General features: G+C 48.1%; 1 pseudogene; it reads right to left on the reverse strand.

Annotated features, from left to right (window-relative positions):
• Positions 1–303: 303 nt before the first annotated feature.
• On the reverse strand, positions 304–1,812 carry LOC138671550 (general transcription factor II-I repeat domain-containing protein 2B-like; annotated as a pseudogene).
• Positions 1,813–24,059: the final 22,247 nt, after the last annotated feature.

Below are 24,059 nucleotides of genomic sequence, written 5' to 3' on the forward strand. Positions count from 1 at the left end.
AGGTGGATATGCGAAGAACAGCACACAAGTGATCATCACTGAGAGAGGATCTGTATCTGGATTTGGTGAACTTCATCAGTGAGAATGTTTGTTCACATACGTAGGTAGATCCAAAGAGAACTAACATCCTCTGAGCATGCCTCCTTATGTGTGGAAAGTTTTCCTCTTTGAGAGAAGAATCAAACTCCAGCAGTGATACTGATGTAAAAAGCTCTGCCGGTAGATTGTCAGACTGCAGATCAATGAGTTCTAACTGGATATCACTGGGGGCATTATCCACACCGCATGTAAAAGGAGAAGAAATCATGTGCATTTCACTCTCAACTGCTTGAAGTCTTCAAATCTTCTGGAAAATTCATCATGTAAAGCCGCAAACATGGATGAATACTTGTCGCGGTGATCAGCTGATGGTGTGACTTCTTTCAGTGTCGGCATGTGAGTGAGAATATTGATCTTCAATTGGCTAGAAAGAAACTTCAATTTTCTCATGAAAGCTGTCACCAAGGAGAACATTTCATGCGCAAAGAGGCCTTTGCCTTGCAGCTTGGTATTCAGCTCATTCATTAGTGTAGTCACATCATTGGCAAAGGCCAGATCTGCTATCCAGTGCTCATCTGAGAACTCTGGGATGGCTTTGCCTTGACATTGGTATTGTCGACCACCGTGAATAAGTGTCTCCCCAAGGGTCTCCGACCCCTTTCCTTCCCATCATCCGAATAATGACATGAGTCTCACGTTGGATATAATTGGCCACAGTGGCCTTTATTACAAACAGACAAACATTTAACCGTAACATGATCCGGGAAGGGGTCCTTGAAGCTAAAAGTCTGGTGTTAACCATATTATAAACAAGTGGACAAGAGACCAACCGTAGATTACTCTCAGCCGTTACCCCACAGGCTCGAGAGCACCAAAATACCCCGAAGGGTTACCCTTGTCCACTTCCAACTTAGGAATCTGGCCCACCGTTACCAAGATTCCCCCAAATCACCAGACCCGCAACCAAAACATATACCAACTGGAGAATCCGTATCTCGACGGACCCCCCAGGCCAATTTAGCACCAACTCCAAGGACCCTTCCCCCCGCCTACAGCCACTATGACCCGAAAACAAGAACCAACAAAAATTATCAAATACACAAACATAAAGGGCGGGTGGGCGGGACTGCTCACAGGTCCTCAGAGCGGGAAGTGACCGGCTCCTCCCCCCCACTCACCCCATACCCTCTCCAGGCCAGCATTAACCCTCCCATAAGAGTGAAACTCCTTGCCTCCTTTTTCCCTGCTCCAACCCCCCTGTCATGTCGGCTTTCACGTACGCCGCCCGAGGGAGGGGGTGGGGCGGCTCGCTGAATCTCAGCTCTCAGATCCCATACTCTTGTAAGCACCTTCCCCAGGCTGAGCCATCTCACAGCTGTGTGGTAGCCTATGTCACTATGTTGACTTTCTTTTTCCTCCAACAGTGAAACAAATTGCCTGTGATTCAGTGCTCTTGCCCTGATGAAATTAACTATCTTAGTTACAACATCAACAACATGGCTGATTTTTAGCACCGACTTGCACAGCACTTCTTGATGAATAATGCAAAAATATCAATTTCTGTTCTGGGTTTATTTCATTCACTTTATCTTGCATCCGCTTCAAAAGTCCAACATTTTTCCCTGTCATATTTGGACATCCATTGGTTATAACACTTACTAATTTGTTCCATTTTAGGCCCAGTTTGTCCACGGATGCATTTACTTCGGTGAACAAATCACTCCCTGTCGTGGTACCTTTCAATGATCGCAAAGCTACCAGCTCTCCAGTCATCTCAAAGTTATTTGTTATTCCGCGTACAAAGATAAGTAACTGGGCGGTATCACGGACATCACAGCTCTCGTCCAGAGCCAGGGAAAAAAAATAAAATGATCAACTTTGTTTTTAAGCTGAAACTCCAAATTCCCCGCAATGTCTTCTACCCGTCTTGTTACGGTTCGCCTGGAGAGGGGCACATTTGAAAACGCTTCTTTTTTCTCAGGACAAGTTATTGCTACAGAGTCCACCAAACATTCTTTCACAAACTCCCCATCAGAGAATGGCTTACTGTTTCTAGCAATTTTGTGGGATATTACAAAGCTTGTCCTGATGGCTGCATCCCTGGATGCGTGGAGCTTTGTAAAAAATCCTTTCTGCGTTTGCAGTTTTGATAGCAAATCTTCAGATGCCCGTGCCCGCTCTGCCTCCATCAAGTTCTTGTATTTCTGTGCATGTTTTGTTTCGTAAATTATAATCCTTAAACACAGCTATTTGCTCTCCACAAACTAAGCACACGGCTTTGCCTTTGGTTTCAGTAAATAAATATTTAGAAGTCCATTCCTTGTTATAAACTCTGCATTCTCCATCAATCTTTGTTTTTTTTAGCAGACATATTTAAGGGCTAGCAGCTTGGCTAATTCTTCTGATGGGAGTCACGATTCTCTGCCCGAGTGTCAGAAGGACAGAGCACTAGTAGCTGATGATACACTTTTTAACACTTTCTTTTCCACTCCTGGCTGGATGCTCTCTGCTGAGACACGTTGATCAGAGTCTAATTCAGGAATAATAGCTAGAGGTGTAGAAAACATACAGACAGCTCAATGGTACCACACATGATTTTAACGCAATGATTAGAGATGAGTGAACTTACAGAAAGTACGGGTTCTTGCAAATGCAAATTTTCCACTGGATTTCACTGCCTGCAGAAAATGGATGCAGCCCTAGAGCCAGGAAAACAAGGATACAGCCATGTATAGCTATGGAAAAAAATAAACATATCTGGTATCGCTGTATATGAAATTGTCAACTATGGGCCAGGTGGGGGGGGGGGGGGGTGCAGGAAAAAATAGTATTTAGGACCCCTCTATCACATAGTAAAAGTGCCCCATCTGTGCCCTCATACCCCACTGTGCCTCCATGCAGAAAATAGAACCCCTATGTCCCTGCATATAGGGATCAGACCCCTCTGTGCCTCTAGCAATCCCCCCCGTCCCCCTCCCCAGTATGTGATATCACCATTTTAGGTAGTATTCCCCATGTAGCACCCAATATGCAATATCCCTTAATATAGCCATCCCTTGTAAGTAATCCCCATTGGTAGCAATCCCCCCTGCCCCCCCTCCCCAGTATGTGATATCCCCCACTTTAGGTAGTATTCTCCATGTAGCCCCCAATATGTAGTTTCCCTTAATGTAGCCATCCCTTGTAGGTGATCCCCACTGATAGCAATCCACCCTGCCCCCCCCCTCCCCAGTATGTGATATCCCCCACTTTAGGTAGTATTCTCCATGTAGCCCCCAATATGTAGTATCCCTTAATGTAGCCATCCCTTGTAGGTGATCCCCACTGATAGCAATCCCCCCTGCCCTGCCCCCCCAGTATGTGATAGCCGCGGCAGCCCCATGTAGTAGCCCCCCTCCCTCAGACTCCCCAGCAACACAGGGACCCCCTCTCCCCCCAACCGCACGGATACTCACCCTCACCCGAAGGAGACCGCCAGCCAGCAACTTGCTTCACCGCAGCACATCCCACGCGGCGCTGGAGTGACGTACGCACGTGACGTACAGGGCCGATGCAGAGCTCAGCCTCTTGTGACCGGTGGCATAATGCTGCCTCTGGTCACAAGAATGATTGAAACAGCCGGAAGCCAATGGCTCCTGATGCTGTGTCAATCACATCCTGACCCTGGAACTGTATGCGCTGCAAGCGCATACAGTTCCGACAGCCTGTGGATGAGCTCGGGGCCTTCACTCCAGCCGCCAGCGGTCCTCCTCAGAAGCGTCTGGCGGCTGGCCGAGCGGTGCCGGGGGCGGCTGTCAGAAGTGACAGCTAGCTGGTGGGCCGTTTAAAATTATCAGGCGGGCCGGATGCGGCCTGTGGGCCGCATCTTGCCCAGGTCTGCTCTAGCATGATGTCTTTCATTAATTGCTCCGCTACGTAATTGCAGCGCCACAGAGACCTGGTCGTTGCAGTATGACGCTCTGCCGCTAAGGGGAGTGATGGTACGTCTGAAGGAGTTCTACTGACCAGGTATCACCAGCACACATTACACTTCACACTCTGGCCACTAGGGGGAGAAAAAGGCTTTATTTATTGGGCCACTCCTCACACTGGTAAAACTAGGGGTTGGATAGGAAGTTAGTCAGAAACTGACTGGGTTGGATTCAGGCAACATCCCGTGGCAGGGGGTGTTGCAGGGAGAAGACACAGGGGGGTCCCTGTCAGGCGTGGGAACCTGGCAGGTACTTAGCGAACAGAACAGAACGTTACGGAACCGCGCCTGCACTACCTTGCGGCAGTATCCTAAGAAAGAGACACGAAGCGAAGGATATTGTGGAACAGTGAGAAACGAGATCAAGCACAAAGGAGAGCCAGTAGGAGTCGTGCCGTGAGACAGAGGCAACATCCTACTGAGGTGCGTAGCCGGTGGCCGGAACACCGAGGCAGTAACTGACTCTATGCCTTACTTCGAACTCCGCAGGACAGTTATAGGTTGGCTGTCTACCTTAAATTTCCTACAAAGACATAGGGGGCAACGCGTGGAGAGGGGCGTCTCTAGGGTCCCGGAAGAGCTCCGAGCCTTCCCGTCATACGGGTGCGTCCTAGCCATAACATATCTGGGGGACGAGAAACTAGAAACATCTGGAACAAGAGAGAGAGAAAGAATTCGAAAGAACTAGAAAGAACGAACGAACGAGAACAGAAGTTGTGAGGACTATTCCGAATGCTCAGCAGGGTAGCACTACAACACACAGGCGCTAGTGGTGGGCAACGATTTCCACCTGCAAAGGGAACTCTGGATGTGCCCATCGGACCGGCCAGTCTCAGACAGCCCTGTTAACCGTGCTCTGGATTGAGGATCCTGAAGTCTTCAGTAAAGAGGTAAATAGACTGCAACCTTGTGTCCTCATTATTGACTGCACCTCACACCATCACTATCCACCTTATTGGGAAGCCCTGGGGACATACTTAACCTGTGGGAAAGTATACCATCCAGCTGCCATTCCATCACCCCAGCGGACGCCACAGCAGCGTCGGTCACCATGACCGAACACCACAGGTGGCGCCACGAATCCCTGACAAAACTGTACCACCTTTATTGGACGCCCCTTAGCAGGGTCGCGGACTGGGTCTAGCCACCATGACAGCCTCAGAACCGAATCAGAGAGGCCCGGTACCGAGAACTCGTGGCCCTGTGTCTGGGGGCGCTCCATAATGATTTGTAGGGGCCTACAAATCAGAAGAGGCCTCAGGAATACTGGCAGGCGGTAGGATGTTCTCAGGGATCTGGTCTGGCAGCCATGGACTAATAATGTGGCCATTGCACCAGGGTCCTGCAAATATTTTTACTTAATAGTTTCATATTAAAGCTGCATTCAGAAGAGCAAATTTTACTGTATGTGTCAAAATGGAAGACTGGATGCCCGAATGGTGATCTAAGTTCAGTTCGCTAACCATAGGGGTTCCAGATCTTGTGGCATTAAACACGGGAACTTAAACGTGGCCACAGTTCGCTGTCAGAATAGAGCTTTAATGCCAATTTCAGATGGCTGTGATATAGTTATAGCTTAGTTTCTGTACTATGGATGTAACACTCGTGTAACACAGTAATGTTAAGTTCAGGTTGGATTATTCCCATTACGGGTTCTATTATGATCTAGTAATGGGTTAGTAGAACCTCAGGGGAGGATTTGACTTTCGCAGATGTATTTTCACTGGTTCAAGGCTGGAATATTAGTGGCATCTATAGCAAACTCAATGAACCAAAACACTGCTCTCCACCTACTCCTTCCAAGGACTACTGAGTAAGAGGTAACAGAGCCTGAAGACCCACCTCTTCCGACAAGCCTATAACCTGCAGTAATCACCGATCGACCAAACCGCTGCACGACCAGCTCTATCCTCACCTACTGTATCCTCACTCATCCCTTGTAGATTGTGAGCCTTTGCGGGCAGGGTCCTCTCTCCTCCTGTACCAGTTATGACTTGTATTGTTTAAGATTATTGTACTTGTTTTTATTATGTATACCCCTCCTTACATGTAAAGCACCATGGAATAAATGGCGCTATAACAATCTAATATATAAAGCTGAATGTGTGTGTGTATGTGTGTATGTCCGGGATTGGCATCTGCACCGTCACAGCTACAGCCACAAAATTTTGCACAGTCACACGTCTGGACCCCGAGAGCATCATAGGCTATGTTGTGAGGTGAAATTTTAACCCCGCGTTTTCCAATTCACCAATTTTGCCCCTATCTACATAATGGGGAAAAAGTGAAAGGAAAAGTGTTGGAGGTAAATTGACAGCTGCCAGATGTGAACAAGGGGGACTTAAAGAGTGAGAGCGATGGCGCCAAAGAATATATACCGTACAGTTGCTAAGGTGGGGCCCCGACATGGGATACTCACCACACACGGGGATATGAACACACACACAAAAGGCGCCACACACTACCACGTCCTTGAACACATATACCACCCTCAGTACACATTTCACCACACATACACCAACCTCACCACATAAAAGTCGAAACACAAAAGTCGCCGCTCAAAACTCGCCACGCGCAAAACTCGCCACATGCAAAACTAGGCTCACGCAAAACTCGCCACACGTGCAAAACTCACCTCATGGGAAACTCGCCACACGCAAAACTTGCACACGCGGAAAAATTGCCACATGCACAAAAGTTGCAACACATGCAAAAGTTGCCTCACACAAAACTTGTACATACTCAAAACGCACCACACATAAAACTCGCCACACGCAAAACTCGCCATGCGCAAAACTTGCTGCACACAACTTGCTACACTAACTTGTAACATGCAACTCGACACAAAAAGTTGCTACATGCATGTCGCCACACAAAACTCATCTCACAAAAGTTGCTACATGCATGTCGCCACATGCAACTCAACACACACAACTTGACACATGAGAGTCGCCCTAAAACACACACAAGTCTGGTATTATCCTTCAAAAATAAAAATCTGATTAATAAGCAGACAAACTACAACAAATGTACCATATAGGAAATACGGCAGCTGTCAGTCACATGACCTGTCTATTATGTGTATGTGTGAGCTAATATATACTGCCAGGGGGAGGGCTTCCTGTTGGCTGGGGATTTATCAGGCTGCCAATTTAGCTTACAAATACTGAGGTAAAAATACTGAGCAAATAACGTGTGAACACGGTCTAATACAGGAGGAGATGACATACAGATATATACTATATACAGGGGAGATGACAAACAGATATATACTATATACAGGAGAGATGACACACAGGTATATACTATATACAGGAGGAGATGACACACTGGTATATGCTATTTACAGGAGGAGATGACATACAGGTATATATTATATACAGGGGGAGATGACACACTGGTATATACTATATCCAGGGGAGATGAGACACGTATATACTAAATACATGAGGAGATGACACACAGATATATACTATATACAGGAGCAGATGACTCACAGGTATACACTATATACAGGAGGAGATGACACACAGGTATATACTATATACAGGAGGAGATGACATACAGGTACATACTATATACAGGAGGAGATGACACACAGGTATATACCATATACAGGAGCAGATGACACACAGGTATATAATATATACAGGAGGAGATGACTTACAGGTATATACTATATACAGGAGGAGATGACACACATATATACTATATACATGAGGAGATGACATACAGGTATATACTATATAAAAGAGGAGATGACACATAGGTATATAGAGGAGGAGATGACATACAGCAGGTATATACTATATACAGGGGAGATGACATACAGGTATATACTATATATAGGAGATGACATACAGGTATATACTATATATAGGAGGAGATGACATACAGGTATATAGTATATACAGAAGAGATGACATACAGGTATATACTATATACAGGAGGAGATGACACATAGGTATATACAATATACAGGAGGAGATAACATACAGCAGGTGTATACTATTTACAGGGGAGATGACATACAGGTATACACTAAATACAGGAGATGACATACAGGTATATACTATATACAGGAGGAGATGACATACAGGTATACACTAAATACAGGAGATGACATACAGGTGTATACTATGTATTAGGCCTCATTCACACGTCAGTATTTCTCCATCAGTATTTCATCAGTATTTGTATGCCAAAACCAGGAGTGTCTTCAAAACACAGAACAGGTGTCAATCTTTCAATTGAAGTTTTCCTCTAATTGTTCCACTCCTGGCTTTGGCACACAAAGGCTGCCGTCACACTAGCAGTATTTGGTCAGTATTTTACATCAGTATTTCTCAGCCAAAACCAGGAGTGGGTGATAAATGCAGAAGTGGTGCATATGCAGGCTCGGACTGGCCCACCGGGGAACTGGAGGATCCTCCGGTGGGCCCTGACACTGGCATCTGCTGGCAGGGCCTCCCCCCGCTCCAGGGCCCTCCCCCCGCTCCAGGGCCCCCCCGCCGCCGCCCGCCCGCTCGCTCGCTCGCCTGCCCGCCTTGAATACTCACCCTGCTCCAGCGATGGTCTCGGCGTCTGCACTGCAGCTCGTCCTGAACGAGCGGTCACGTTACACCGCTCATTAAGATCATGAATATGCGCATATTCATGATCTTAATGAACGGTGTCACATGGCCGCTCAAGCAGGAAGAAGGTGCTGCGCCGGCGCCGCCGCCTGGAGTCGGGACAGAGCGCGAGGGATGTCGGCACGGCCGTGCAGTGGGACAGGTGAGTATGAGGGACGGGGAACGGGGGGGGGATCAAGGAGGACATAAGCCGGCGCGCCGAGCAGGAGTGGAGAGATAAGCCTGCATACAGGGGGGAATATGAGCCATGCAGGGGGGGATATAAGCCATGCAGGGGGGAATATGAGCCATGCAGGGGGGAATATGAGCCATGCAGGGGGGAATATGAGCCATGCAGGGGGGAATATGAGCCATGCATACAGGGGGGAATATAAGCCATGCAGGGGGGAATATGAGCCATGCAGGGGGGAATATGAGTCATGCAGGGGGGAATATGAGCCATGCAGGGGGGAATATGAGCCATGCAGGGGGGAATATGAGCCATGCATACAGGAAGGGGTAATATGAGCCATGCAGGGGGGAATATGAGCCATGCAGGGGGGAATATGAGCCATGCAGGGGGGAATATGAGCCATGCAGGGGGCAATATGATCCATGCAGGGGGGAATATGAGCCATGCAGGGGGGAATATGAGCCATGCAGGGGGGAATATGAGCCATGCAGGGGGGAATATGAGCCATGCAGGGGGGAATATGAGCCATGCAGGGGGGAATATGAGCCATGCAGGGGGGGATATAAGCCATGCAGGGGGGAAATGAGCCATGCAGGGGGGAATATGAGCCATACAGGGGGGGATATGAGCCATGCAGGGGGGGATATGAGCCATGCAGGGGGGAATATGAGCCATGCAGGGGGGAATATGAGCCATGCAGGGGGGAATATGAGCCATGCAGGGGGGAATATGAGCCATGCAGGGGGGAATATGAGCCATGCATACAGGAGGGGGTAATATGAGCCACGCAGGGGGGAATATGAGCCATGCAGGGGGGAATATGAGCCATGCAGGGGGGAATATGAGCCATGCAGGGGGGAATATGAGCCATGCAGGGGGGAATATGAGCCATGCAGGGGGGAATATGAGCCATGCAGGGGGGAATATGAGCCATGCAGGGGGGGATATAAGCCATGCAGGGGGGGATATGAGCCATGCAGGGGGGAATATGAGCCATGCAGGGGGGAATATGAGCCATGCAGGGGGGAATATGAGCCATGCAGGGGGGAATATGAGCCATACAGGGGGGAATATGAGCCATGCAGGGGGGAATATGAGCCATGCAGGGGGGAATATGAGCCATGCAGGGGGGAATATGAGACATGCAGGGGGGAATATGAGCCATGCAGGGGGGAATATGAGCCATGTAGGGGGGAATATGAGCCATGCATACAGGAGGGGGTAATATGAGCCATGCAGGGGGGAATATGAGCCATGCAGGGGGGAATATGAGCCATGCAGGGGGGAATATGAGCCATACAGGGGGGAATATGAGCCATGCAGGGGGGGATATAAGCCATGCAGGGGGGAAATGAGCCATGCAGGGGGGAATATGAGCCATGCAGGGGGGAATATGAGCCATACAGGGGGGGATATGAGCCATGCAGGGGGGGATATGAGCCATGCAGGGGGGAATATGAGCCATGCAGGGGGGAATATGAGCCATGCAGGGGGGAATATGAGCCATGCAGGGGGGAATATGAGCCATGCATACAGGAGGGGGTAATATGAGCCATGCAGGGGGGAATATGAGCCATGCAGGGGGGAATATGAGCCATGCAGGGGGGAATATGAGCCATGCAGGGGGGAATATGAGCCATGCAGGGGGGAATATGAGCCATGCAGGGGGGAATATGAGCCATGCAGGGGGGAATATGAGCCATGCAGGGGGGAATATGAGCAATGCAGGGGGGAATATGAGCCATGCAGGGGGGAATATGAGCCATACAGGGGGGAATATGAGCCATGCAGGGGGGAATATGAGCCATGCAGGGGGGAATATGAGCCATGCAGGGGGGAATATGAGACATGCAGGGGGGAATATGAGCCATGCAGGGGGGAATATGAGCCATGTAGGGGGGAATATGAGCCATGCATACAGGAGGGGGTAATATGAGCCATGCAGGGGGGAATATGAGCCATGCAGGGGGGAATATGAGCCATGCAGGGGGGAATATGAGCCATGCAGGGGGGAATATGAGCCATACAGGGGGGAATATGAGCCATGCAGGGGGGGATATAAGCCATGCAGGGGGGAATATGAGCCATGCAGGGGGGGAATATGAGCCATGCATACAGGGGGGAATATAAGCCATGCAGGGGGGAATATGAGCCATGCAGGGGGGAATATGAGCCATGCCGGGGGGAATATGAGCCATGTAGGGGGGAATATGAGCCATGCATACAGGAGGGGGTAATATGAGCCATGCAGGGGGGAATATGAGCCATGCAGGGGGGAATATGAGCCATGCAGGGGGGAATATGAGCCATGCAGGGGGGAATATGAGCCATGCAGCGGGGAATATGACCCATGCAGGGGGGAATATGAGCCATGCAGGGGGGAATATGAGCCATGCAGGGGGGGATTTGAGCCATGCAGGGGGGAATATGAGCCATGCAGGGGGGAATATGAGCCATACAGGGGGGAATATGAGCCATGCAGGGGGGGATATGAGCCATGCAGGGGGGGATATGAGCCATGCAGGGGGGAATATGAGCCATGCAGGGGGGAATATGAGCCATGCAGGGGGGAATATGAGCCATGCAGGGGGGAATATGAGCCATGCAGGGGGGAATATGAGCCATGCATACAGGAGGGGGTAATATGAGCCATGCAGGGGGGAATATGAGCCATGCAGGGGGGAATATGAGCCATGCAGGGGGGAATATGAGCCATGCAGGGGGGAATATGAGCCATGCATACAGGAGGGGTAATATGAGCTATGTATTTGGGATAGGAGGGAGATGAGCCATCCATACAGGAGGGGGGTCATTATACAGTATGGAGCATCATGTATGGCCGTTATACAGTATGGAGCATCATTTGTGGTCATTATACAGTATTGAGCATTATGTGGGATCATTATACAGTATGGAGCATCATGTATGGCCGTTATACAGTATGGAGCATCATTTGTGGTCATTATACAGTATTGAGCATTATGTGGGATCATTATACAGTATGGAGCATCATGTGCGGCCGTTATACAGTATGGAGCATCATTTGTGGTCATTATACAGTATGGAGCATCATTTGTGGTCATTATACAGTATTGAGCATTATGTGTGGCCATTATACAGTATGGAGAACTGTGTGGCCGTTATACAGTATGGAGCATCATGTGCGGTCATTATACAGTATGGAGCATCATATGTGGCCATTATACAGTATGGAGAACTGTGTGGCCGTTATACACTATGGAGCATCATGTGCGGTCATTATACAGTATGGAGCATCATTTGTGGTCATTATACAGTATTGAGCATTATGTGGGATCATTATACAGTATGGAGCATCATGTGCGGCCATTATACAGTATGGAGCATCATGTGGGGCCATTATACAGTATTGAACATCATGTGTGGCCATTATACAGTATGGAGCATCATGTGCGGCCATTATACAGTATGGAGCATCATGTGCGGTCATTATACAGTATGCAGCATCATGTGTGGCCGTTAGACAGTATGGAGCATCATGTGTGGCCATTATACAGTATGGAGCACTGTGTGGCCATATTTTTGTTTGCTTATAATTATTGTATATAAAACAGTGTGATCAGCAGTGCTAAATGGCTGCGGTTGGGACGTGGATATGGGTGTGACTAGTTGTGAAATGGGTCTAGTCAGAGGCGTGGCCTAAAATTTGCCGCGGCGCACTACGCGCGCCGCAAACTTTATACCTCCTTCCCTTCTTCAAAAGTTGGGAGGTATGGTACCACATTTGCCAGATCACGGCAAGTGCCGCAAATCCCATAGAGAATGACTGAGGCCGAACGCAGTGTTGCCATAAGTGATCCGTTACGCGGCAGATGCAGAAAAACTGCCCGATCTGCTGCAAAAGGCGACTTTCACATCAGCGATTCTTGCCAAAGTCACTGCCGATAGTGTCATACTCAACAATGGGGGAGGCAGCACTAAAAGTGCCTAGGGCAGCAGAAACTCTAAATACGGCCCTGGGGGGCTACATTATATTCTGTGGGGGGACTGCATTATACTCAAGGTACTACATTATATTATGGGGGGCTACATCATACTATATGAGGGGTTACAGTATACTCTATGGGGGGCTGCATTATATTCTGTGGTGGGGCTGCATTATTCTCTCAGGGGACTACATAATATTATGGGGGCTACATCATACTATATGAGGGGGCTACAGTATACTCTATGGGGGGGCTGCATTATATTCTACATAGTAACATAGTAACATAGTTAGTAAGGCCGAAAAAAGACATTTGTCCATCCAGTTCAGCCTATATTCCATCATAATAAATCCCCAGATCTACATCCTTTTACAGAACCTAATAATTGTATGATACAATATTGTTCTGCTCCAGGAAGACATCCAGGCCTCTCTTGAACCCCTCGACTGAGTTCGCCATCACCACCTCCTCAGGCAAGCAATTCCAGATTCTCACTGCCCTAACAGTAAAGAATCCTCTTCTATGTTGGTGGAAAAACCTTCTCTCCTCCAGACGCAAAGAATGCCCCCTTGTGCCCGTCACCTTCCTTGGTATAAACAGATCCTCAGCGAGATATTTGTATTGTCCCCTTATATACTTATACATGGTTATTAGATCGCCCCTCAGTCGTCTTTTTTCTAGACTAAATAATCCTAATTTCGCTAATCTATCTGGGTATTGTAGTTCTCCCATCCCCTTTATTAATTTTGTTGCCCTCCTTTGTACTCTCTCTAGTTCCATTATATCCTTCCTGAGCACCGGTGCCCAAAACTGGACACAGTACTCCATGTGCGGTCTAACTAGGGATTTGTACAGAGGCAGTATAATGCTCTCATCATGTGTATCCAGACCTCTTTTAATGCACCCCATGATCCTGTTTGCCTTGGCAGCTGCTGCCTGGCACTGGCTGCTCCAGGTAAGTTTATCATTAACTAGGATCCCCAAGTCCTTCTCCCTGTCAGATTTACCCAGTGGTTTCCCATTCAGTGTGTAATGGTGATATTGATTCCCTCTTCCCATGTGTATAACCTTACATTTATCATTGTTAAACCTCATCTGCCACCTTTCAGCCCAAGTTTCCAACTTATCCAGATCCATCTGTAGCAGAATACTATCTTCTCTTGTATTAACTGCTTTACATAGTTTTGTATCATCTGCAAATATCGATATTTTACTGTGTAAACCTTCTACCAGATCATTAATGAATATGTTGAAGAGAACAGGTCCCAATACTGACCCCTGCGGTACCCCACTGGTCACAGCGACCCAGTTAGAGACTATACCATTTATAACCACCCTCTGCTTTCTATCACTAAGCCAGTTACTAACCCATTTACACACATTTTCCCCCAGACCAAGCATTCTCATTTTGTGTACCAACCTCTTGTGCGGCACGGTATCAAACGCTTTGGAAAAATCGAGATATACCACATCCAATGACTCACCATGGTCCAGCCTATAGCTTACCTCTTCATAAAAACTGATTAGATTGGTTTGACAGGAGCGATTTCTCATAAACCCATGCTGATATGGAGTTAAACAGTTATTCTCATTGAGATAATCCAGAATAACATCCCTCAGAAACCCTTCAAATATTTTACCAACAATAGAGGTTAGACTTACTGGCCTATAATTTCCAGGTTGCCCTTTTTGAATATTGGCACCACATTTGCTATGCGCCAGTCCTGCGGAACAGACCCTGTCGCTATAGAGTCACTAAAAATAAGAAATAATGGTTTATCTATTACATTACTTAGTTCTCTTAGTACTCGTGGGTGTATGCCATCCGGACCCGGAGATTTCTCTATTTTAATCTTATTTAGCCGGTTTCGCACCTCTTCTTGGGTTAGATTGGTGACCCTTAATATAGGGTTTTCATTGTTTCTTGGGATTTCACCTAGCATTTCATTTTCCACCGTGAATACCGTGGAGAAGAAGGTGTTTAATATGTTAGCTTTTTCCTCGTCATCTACAACCATTCTTTCCTCACTATTTTTTAAGGGGCCTACATTTTCAGTTTTTATTCTTTTACTATTGATATAGTTGAAGAACAGTTTGGGATTAGTTTTACTCTCCTTAGCAATGTGCTTCTCTGTTTCCTTTTTGGCAGCTTTAATTAGTTTTTTAGATAAAGTATTTTTCTCCCTATAGTTTTTTAGAGCTTCAATGGTGCCATCCTGCTTTAGTAGTGCAAATGCTTTCTATTCTGTGGTGGAACTGCATTCTCTCAGGGGACTACATTATATTCTGTGCTGGGTGGCATTATACTATATGAGGGGGGGCTGCATTATACCCTATGGGGGTGCTACATTATGTTCTATGGTGGGGACTGTGTCATACCTGAGAGGGTTGCATTATATTTTGTGGGGTGCTGCATTATATTCTATGAGAGGGGACTGCATTATATTTTATGAGGGGGCTACATTATATTCTGTGAGGGGGCTACCCCAACCCTTGCTACATTATTAAGACGTGAACTACCTTATATTATACCCTGATATTAGCGCTTTTTACCGCACAATTGGTGGTCTTGTATCTATTTCTATGTAGCTACATAGTGGGCCCCAAGAATGATTTTCTCTGGTCGACCCAAGGTGCTCCAGTCCGACGCTGTGCATATGTTTTTATTATACTTTTCCTCTAATTGTTCCACTCCTGGTTTTGGCTTACAAATACTGATGCAAAATACTGACCAAATACTGACGTGTGAATGAGGCCTAAGGGAGATGACAAACATGTATATACTGAGTTGAAAATGAGGGGTGTGAGGTGAAAATAAGGGGTGTGAGGTGAAAATGAAAAGGTGTGAGTGCAAAATGAGAGGAGTGAGGGGAAATAGTGGAGTGATTGGAAAATGACAGATGTGAGGTCGAAATGACAAGTGTTAGGGGGGAATGAGAGGAGTGAGGGGGGAAATAAGAGGAGTGAGGGGGAAAATAAGAGAAGTGAGGGGGAAAATGAGAGGTGTAAGGGAGAAAATGAGAGATGTGAGGGGGAAAATGAGAGGCGTGATGGGAAAATAAGAGAGGTGAGGTGCTATAACTAACCACAGATATTTACTATGCCCAGGCAACGCCGGGTTCTTCAGCTAGTAAATAATAATAATAATAATAATAATAATAATAATAAGAGGTAATGGTGACGGACCTACTCTATCTCTGTGGCTAAGATAAGCCTTGTCTTTGGCTAGCAATCTATAATGAACTGCTCTTTCACTTTCTCATGTAAATGGTATACCTTTAAGGATTACAAGTGCAGTAATAATCATTTTTCTTATCTTTTTATATTCCTTGATCAGATTGGCACAGTCATTCTGCCTCTAGGTTAATTTTTTGAATATAAAGGTGTTGGATAACCCATCATTAACTTTACACTTTAACTAATTAGTCAAAATAGTCTTTTGAATAGTAGAAAAAAAAGTTTCCCATCTTGAGTGCGATTAGCCTATAGCCCTTGCAAATTATCATCAAATGATCAAAACAGATTTGAAACAGTTATAAAACTGCAGATAATGATGATGCACATGCACCAATGTTTTCATAAAAACTAACAATTAAAAGCGTATAACACAGGGATAAAGTTGAACAAGTTTGCAAAGTAATGTACTGTAGCAGGTCATGCAAAAGGAGCTATCCAAATAATGAATGACCGTGTCTGACCGTCATTGAACCGATTTGATCCTGAGCCCACTCAATAAATGTTCTGACGGATTCCAAGCAATCACATGGAATAGAGCAATCCATGGAATGATGTCTATCTAGAATTCAGAACACCCTGACAAAAGACGGAACATAGATTCCACATTAACATTCACTAGTGATGAGTAAGGAAGTGGAGGTGTTGCCCACAACCCTTTGGAAGATATGTGATGTATTTTAATGTTTGCTGTATGGTCAACTGCATTGTTAGTGATGAAGTTGTGCGTTACTCAGCAACAGGTAGTTAGCATGGGGAAATAGAGTTAAAGGGACACTGTCACCTGAATTTGGAGGGAACAATCTTTAGCCATGGAGGCGGGGTTTTTGGGTGTTTGATTCACCCTTTCCTTACCCGCTGGCTGCATGCTGGCTGCAATATTGGATTGAAGTTCATTCTCTGTCCTCCATAGTACACGCCTGCGCAAGGCAAGATTGCCTTGTACTATGGAGGACAGAGAATGAACTTCAATCCAATATTGCAGCCAGCATGCAGCCAGCGGGTAAGGAAAGGGTGAATCAAACACCCAAAAACCCCGCCTCCATGGCTAAAGATTGTTCCCTCCAAATTCAGGTGACAGTGTCCCTTTAATGGTTGGGACTAGCCCAGAATTGGAAGGGCTAAGTGGAAGGACAGAGGAGGATCTTCCTGTAGAGCATTAGTTAGTGGACATCTTGAAGCTGTAGCAGACCTCAGGTCTGATTAGTTGACAGATTGGCGTGTAGTGGGTGTTCCTGTGGCAAGAAGGAGATGAGAGAAGCAGATAGTAAGACCCTGCAGACAGAGAGAGAAGTAATCCAGAAGTCGTAAAGCAGTACGGAGTAAGAACAGAGACAGAGAAAGCGAGAGGGGGAGGAGGAGTACATCGAGGTCTACGGCAAGAGGTCTAGCAGAACATTATGAAGTTTTCAGCCAGCACGGTAGAAAGGGAGACAGAAGAAAAAAGAAGAGAAATCGAACCACATGGTGGTTCAGAGGCATCAGTAGAAAAAGGAAGCTGAGCAGTCGCCATACTGGCTTAGAGAACTGTCCTATGGAGAAAAGGTTGCAATACCGCAGGATGGCGTCTAGAAATTTTGTTTATTGGACTTTAGTGAAGTTATCTGGGGAAGATGGAAGATCACAAGTTAGTGTGCTCGGCTGTGAGAAAAGCTGAGAGAAGAACCAAGAGAGATAGAGTGATTTCAGCAACGTCTATGAAGATGTGTACCTACTATCTGCTATATATAGTCCTTCTTAAGTTATTCCTCAGTAAAAAGAAGTTCATTTTTGAACTGTGGCCTCCCTCGAGTCACACCTTAACACCCAATCCTGGCCAGCCGCGTACAGCGGCACCATGCGGTCTGCAGTGTCGGATTGCCAAAGTAACACAAGTACAGAAACCCAGCCAGGAGCCCTATTTTCATGTAGTGTGACAGGGGGTGGAAGACAAGTACCTCACTCATAGCTACGGTACACATGGTACAATGAGGTTCAAAGAAGGGAAGTCCTGCAGCTGTAATCCAGATGAACAATTGTATTTCATTCCATCATATTTAAAACGATGAAACAGCTCCAAGCATAATCCAGTGTAATATTTGTCCTTTCCCATTTCAGAGTCCCAATCCTTATTCTTGGATAACCATATTTTCCATGAATAAGGCCTGGGACACAGTCTGCAATGTGCTGTTTCATCGTTTTAAGTATGTTGGAATAAAGTTTTACTTTTTAATCTGGATTACGGCTGGAGGACTTCCCTTCCTTGAACCATGGGTCTAATACTGCAGCTCATATCCATTGAAGTGAATGTGGCTGAGTTACAATGTCATATGCAGCCTGTGGACAAGAGTGGCGCTGTTTCTGAATGAAAGCAGTCAGGTTTCTCTACTTTTGGACACCATGTCCCAGATGACCTCTGCTGTATCAACTCGTCATACTCAACTTTTCTTAGCTCCTGACTCGCAGTACAATGATAAGAGATCTAGTGATGGCACCATGTACTCTGTATAGTCCATCTGTTTCCCCCTATATTGGACAAATAGATTGTACCAAAAATTGAGCGAATGACAAAGTAGACAAGTGTTAGGAGTCGAGTTTCCTCTGCTGCACAAGGGGAATCTCGATCCGTGTCTGCTGCGGTCTCCCATTCTGCTTCGGCCTCAGTGGGCTCTGCTCAGCGGAGGCGTCGCTCCCAGCGTCTTGCTGGGACTGATTCTGTGCAAAGGGTTACTGCTGCCTTTTCTGGCTCTCCTGTTGTACCCTGCACTGATCTGCGGCGAGCGGGCTTCTCTGGGACTAAGTCCTTATTTGCACACACTGAGCATGCCCAGGGCAAGATCTCCCGTTGGAGATCGAGGGTCACATGCTCAGGTACTGCAGCACATCCCATTGGTCCTTTTGGCAGGTCCTGAAAGGGCAAAACTTCTGTAGCTGTTTCCTGTGCTGCAGCTATATAAACTGCGCATGACCGCACGGCCATGCGCTAGTATTGTCTTGATATAATGTGTGTGTGTAGATGGATGTATGTCGATGGATGAAAGCTCCTAAGTATCCCTCCCTAGTGTTGTTGACTGCTCGCGGATGATGGTAGCTATCTAGCGCCTGACTAGCCATCTGCACGTAACACACATCACAGCGTCCAGTTGCTGTGTCCGCCAGTACGGCGCCGTGCGCTTCCTCTGCGCTTTCCTTACCCAAGCCTGGGTGGTTAGTGGCGTCCGTCAGTGCGGCACCGCATGCACTCTCGTGCCTTTATATAGTATTTAATAGTTTCCTTTCACACCCAGTTGCGGTGTTGTGCCAGCAAGTGGTCTAATCGGACTTCAATCCTGAGTTGGGGTTGTGTTCGCTGACTTCTTGCTCGCGCTCTATGTGCGGTACCGCGGTCCTGTGACGCAACAGGATCGCTTCCTTCACACAGGGTGGAGTTAACCCATGTGAGTGTATTCCTATAGTACCGCCATATAGTCCGTCTTTACTAGCAGCAGGGTTTTTACCTGCAAGGTGGACCTCGGACTGCGAACGCACCTGGTTCCATATCATCTTATACTTGGTGCGTTCCGCCAGTCCTTAACATAATACTAGCGCCAAGGTCTGGCTAGTAAATGGCGGACATTCAGCAATCTTTGCGGTATATCCAGCAGCTGGAGGGTAGGTTGACGGCTCTCGAGAGCTCAACCTCAGCTGTGGATGTTACCGCAGTTGCTGTACAGGCTGCTAGCGTGGCTGCAGCAACCTTGTCCACTGCCACCCCTGTTCCAACATTATCTCGCCTCCCGTTGCCAGAAAAATTTTCTGGAGATTGCAAAACTTGTAGGGGATTCATGAGTCAGTGCTCTATCCACCTCGAGCTCCTGGCTGCACGTTTTCCTACAGAGCGGGCTAAGGTGGGATTTATTGTCTCTCTCTTGTCAGACAGGGCGTTGGAGTGGGCTACGCCGCTGTGGGAGCGTGGTGATCATGTGGTGCAGAGTGCTCCGTTGTTTCTGAGCACTCTGAAAAAGGTCTTTTTAGGACCTCAAGTCACCCATGACACAGCGCTCCAACTACTGGCATTAACTCAGGGTGAGTCCTTGGTCAGCCATTTTTCCGTCCGCTTCCGTACTTTAGCTTCTGAGCTGGAGTGGTCGGATAAAGCCCTTATCCCCATATTTTGGAGGGGCCTGGCTGATCACGTTAAGGACGCTCTGGCCACTAGGGAGATTCCTGCCACACTGGAGGAGTTAATAACTGTCTCTACTCGTATTGACCTCCATTTTAACGAGCGGAGGTTAGAGCGAGCCCAGTGTAGGCAGAGGTTTCGGCTGGCTCCCACCTTCGCCAAACCTTTGGAATCTCCAATCCAGGCATCTGAGTCACATGAGGCCTTAGAGGTGACACGAGCGGGATCCAAATCTCAGTCCGCCCATGCACATAGGGTCCGTCATGTTTGCCAGCAGTCAGGACATCTTGCCTCCAAGGGTCCTCAGCGGTCGGGGAAACGTCAGCGTCTAGTGGCAGTTGGAGGAGGTACACTAGACACGGCGATGTTTGCCTCAAAGTTGTCCTTCAAGGGGACAATTACCATAGGCCCATCCACTCTTATGGTCGAGCTATGCGTGGATTCTGGGGCAGAGGGTAATTTTATGTCTTCCTCTTTTGCCCAGCGTCACGCAATACCCTTGGTGATGCTCGCCAAGCCTGTAACCGTTCGAGTGGTAAATGGGTCAACACTACCCTCACAGATTACCCACCAAACCATTCCTTTCACGCTTTCTGTGTCTCCATCACATCAGGAGATAATCTCCCTATTAATCATTCCTGAGGGAATTGATGAGGTCCTGTTGGGGATACCATGGCTTCGCTACCTCATATTGAGTGGTCCTCTGGGAGAATTTTGGGATGGAGTAAATCCTGCGAGGGTAGATGTCAGAGGGAGTGCATTCAGGTTGCTACTACACAGGTACCCGCAGATCTTTCCTCTCTCCCCAAGCACTATTGGCCCTATGCAGATGTGTTTTCCAAAAGAGCTGCAGAGACCCTTCCGCCTCACCGCCCCTATGACTGTCCTATTGACCTCTTGCCTGGTGCTGAGCCTCCCCGGGGTCGAGTCTATCCGTTATCTCTCCCGGAGACGGAGGCAATGTCTCAGTACATCCAAGAGAATCTGGCAAGAGGATTCATTAGGAAGTCAGTATCACCGGCAGGGGCTGGGTTCTTCGTACAGAAGAAGACTGGAGACTTACGTCCATGCATAGACTACAGGGGTCTTAACGCCATCACCGTTAAGAACAAGTACCCATTACCCCTGATATCTGAGCTGTTTGATAGGCTACGGGGAGCCAGGGTATTTACTAAACTAGATCTGCGGGGTGCTTACAACCTGATTCGCATCCGTGAGGGGGATGAATGGAAGACGGCTTTTAACACCAGGGATGGGCACTATGAATATCTGGTGATGCCCTTCGGGCTCTGTAATGCCCCAGCCGTTTTCCAAGACTTTGTGAACGACATCTTCCGGGATATGCTCACCACCTCGGTCGTAGTTTATCTGGATGATATTCTCATCTTCTCTCCAGATATTGACTCCCATCGGAGAGATGTTCGCAAAGTCTTCGACCTCTTACGGGCAAACTCCCTCTACGCCAAGTTGGAGAAGTGTGTGTTTGAGCAGGAGTCCTTGCCTTTCCTTGGTTATATCATCTCTGCCCAGGGTTTGGCTATGGATCCTGCCAAGCTACAGGCTGTAATGGACTGGCAGGAACCCCATTCTCTTAAAGCGGTGCAGCGCTTTATGGGGTTCATTAATTACTATCGCCAGTTCATTCCACACTTCTCAATTTTGGTAGCTCCCTTGGTTGCCCTCACCAAGAAGGGAGCAAATCCCAAGTTGTGGTCAGAGGAGGTCTCCAAAGCCTTTCTCTCGATCAAGTCACAATTCGCTAGCACTCCCATCCTACATCGCCCCGATGTTGATAAACCATTTATCTTGGAGGTGGATGCCTCATCCGTTGGTGCTCGAGCAGTCCTTTTCCAAAAGGATGCTCAAGGTCGGAAGCATCCTTGCTTCTTCTTCTCCAAGACCTTCACACCAGCGGAGAGGAATTATTCCATCGGGGACAGGGAGTTGCTAACCATGAAGTTGGCTTTTTCAGAGTGGAGACATCTCTTGGAGGGAGCTCGTTTTCCCTTCCAAGTCTTCACTGACCACAAGAACTTGGTATATCTACAAACGGCCCAGCAGCTGAATTCTCGCCAGGCTAGATGGTCCCTGTTCTTCTCCCGGTTCCATTTTACTCTCCATTTCCTCTCCGGGGAGAAGAACGTTCGTGCTGACGCTCTCTCCCGCTCCGTAGTGTCATCGGAGGAGGAGGAGGAGCCTCGGCTTATTGTCCCTTCTGAGAGCCTGAGAACTGTAGCTCCGGTTTCGCTAGAGTCTGTGCCCCCGGGCAAGACTTTCGTACCAGCTAACTTGCGACCGGAGGTTCTCTCTTGGGCTCACTCCTCCAGAGTGGGTGGGCATTTTGGGACCAAGAGGACATCTGAGCTTTTGGCGAGAACATACTGGTGGCCGCATATGGCCCGAGATGCCAGGGACTATATTCAGGCGTGTGTTTCTTGCGCCCAGAATCGGTCTCCTCGGCAACGGCCTGCTGGGTTGCTTTACCCTCTACCGGTGGCAGACAGGCCCTGGGAGATGGTCGGGATGGACTTTGTGGTGGGCTTACCCAAGTCGCGTGGCTGCTCCATTATTTGGGTTGTCACCGACCATTTCTCTAAGATGGTGCCTTTGGTGCCGCTTCCTCGGTTACCCTCAGCACGGGCCTTGGCGGTGTTGTTCATTAAGCATGTTTTCCGATTGCATGGTATGCCTGATAAGATTGTCAGTGATCGGGGTCCCCAGTTCGCGTCTCGGTTTTGGAGAGAGCTCTGCCGTTTACTCAGCATAGAGTTAAACCTCTCCTCTGCATACCATGCCGAGACGAATGGGTTGGTGGAGAGAACCAACCAGACTCTGGTGACATGTTTGCGACATTTCGTCTCTGCTAGGCAGGATGACTGGGCATCTTTGCTACCTTGGGCGGAATTTGCCTTGAACAACGCCGTAGCCGATTCCACTGGTCAAACTCCTTTTCTCCTTAATTACGGCCAGCATCCGCGTGTCCCTGTGCCCATGCCCGTGTCATCCACCGATTCTAGGGTGGCAGACTGGGCGGTGGAGGCACGTGACATCTGGGACCGCACACAGGATGCCATCCGGGCCTCCAAGGAGAGAATGAGGGTTTCGGCTGATACACAGCGGCGCCCCGCTCCGGTCTTTGCTCCTGGCGACTTAGTGTGGCTCTCCGCCCGTAACATCAGGCTGCGAGTTGAGTCCACTAAGTTTGCTCCTTGCTACATTGGCCCATTTAAGGTTCTGGAACAGGTCAACCCTGTGGTCTACCATTTGGCTATTCCTCCACGCCTTGGTATCACCGATACTTTTTATGTTTCCCTCTTAAAGCCCGTTCATTTGTCCTGGTTTTCTGAGTCATCTGCTGGGACATCGGGTTCATCCACGAATGAGTTTGAGGTGAATGCTATTGAAGGGTGCAAGGTGGTACGTGGCAAGAAATTTTATCTGGTGGACTGGAAGGGTCACGGCCCAGAGGATAGAACCTGGGAGCCTGTGGAGCACATTCGGGCTCCGCTGCTTATTGCAGCTTTTGAGCATAGTGAGGCTCAAGGAGGGGGGGGCCCTAGGAGGGGGGGTAATGTTAGGAGTCGAGTTTCCTCTGCTGCACAGGGGGAATCTCGATCCGTGTCTGCTGCGGTCTCCCATTCTGCTTCGGCCGCAGTGGGCTCTGCTCAGCGGAGGCGTCGCTCCCAGCGTCTTGCTGGGACTGATTCTGTGCAAAGGGTTACTGCTGCCTTTTCTGGCTCTCCTGTTGTACCCTGCACTGATCTGCGGCGCGCGGGCTTCTCTGGGACCAAGTCCTTATTTGCACACACTGAGCATGCCCAGGGCAAGATCTCCCGTTGGAGATCGAGGGTCACATGCTCAGGTACTGCAGCACATCCCATTGGTCCTTTTGGCAGGTCCTGAA

The sequence above is a fragment of the Ranitomeya imitator genome, chromosome 3 (assembly GCF_032444005.1).
Source record: "Ranitomeya imitator isolate aRanImi1 chromosome 3, aRanImi1.pri, whole genome shotgun sequence".
NCBI classification, from domain to species: domain Eukaryota; kingdom Metazoa; phylum Chordata; class Amphibia; order Anura; family Dendrobatidae; genus Ranitomeya; species Ranitomeya imitator.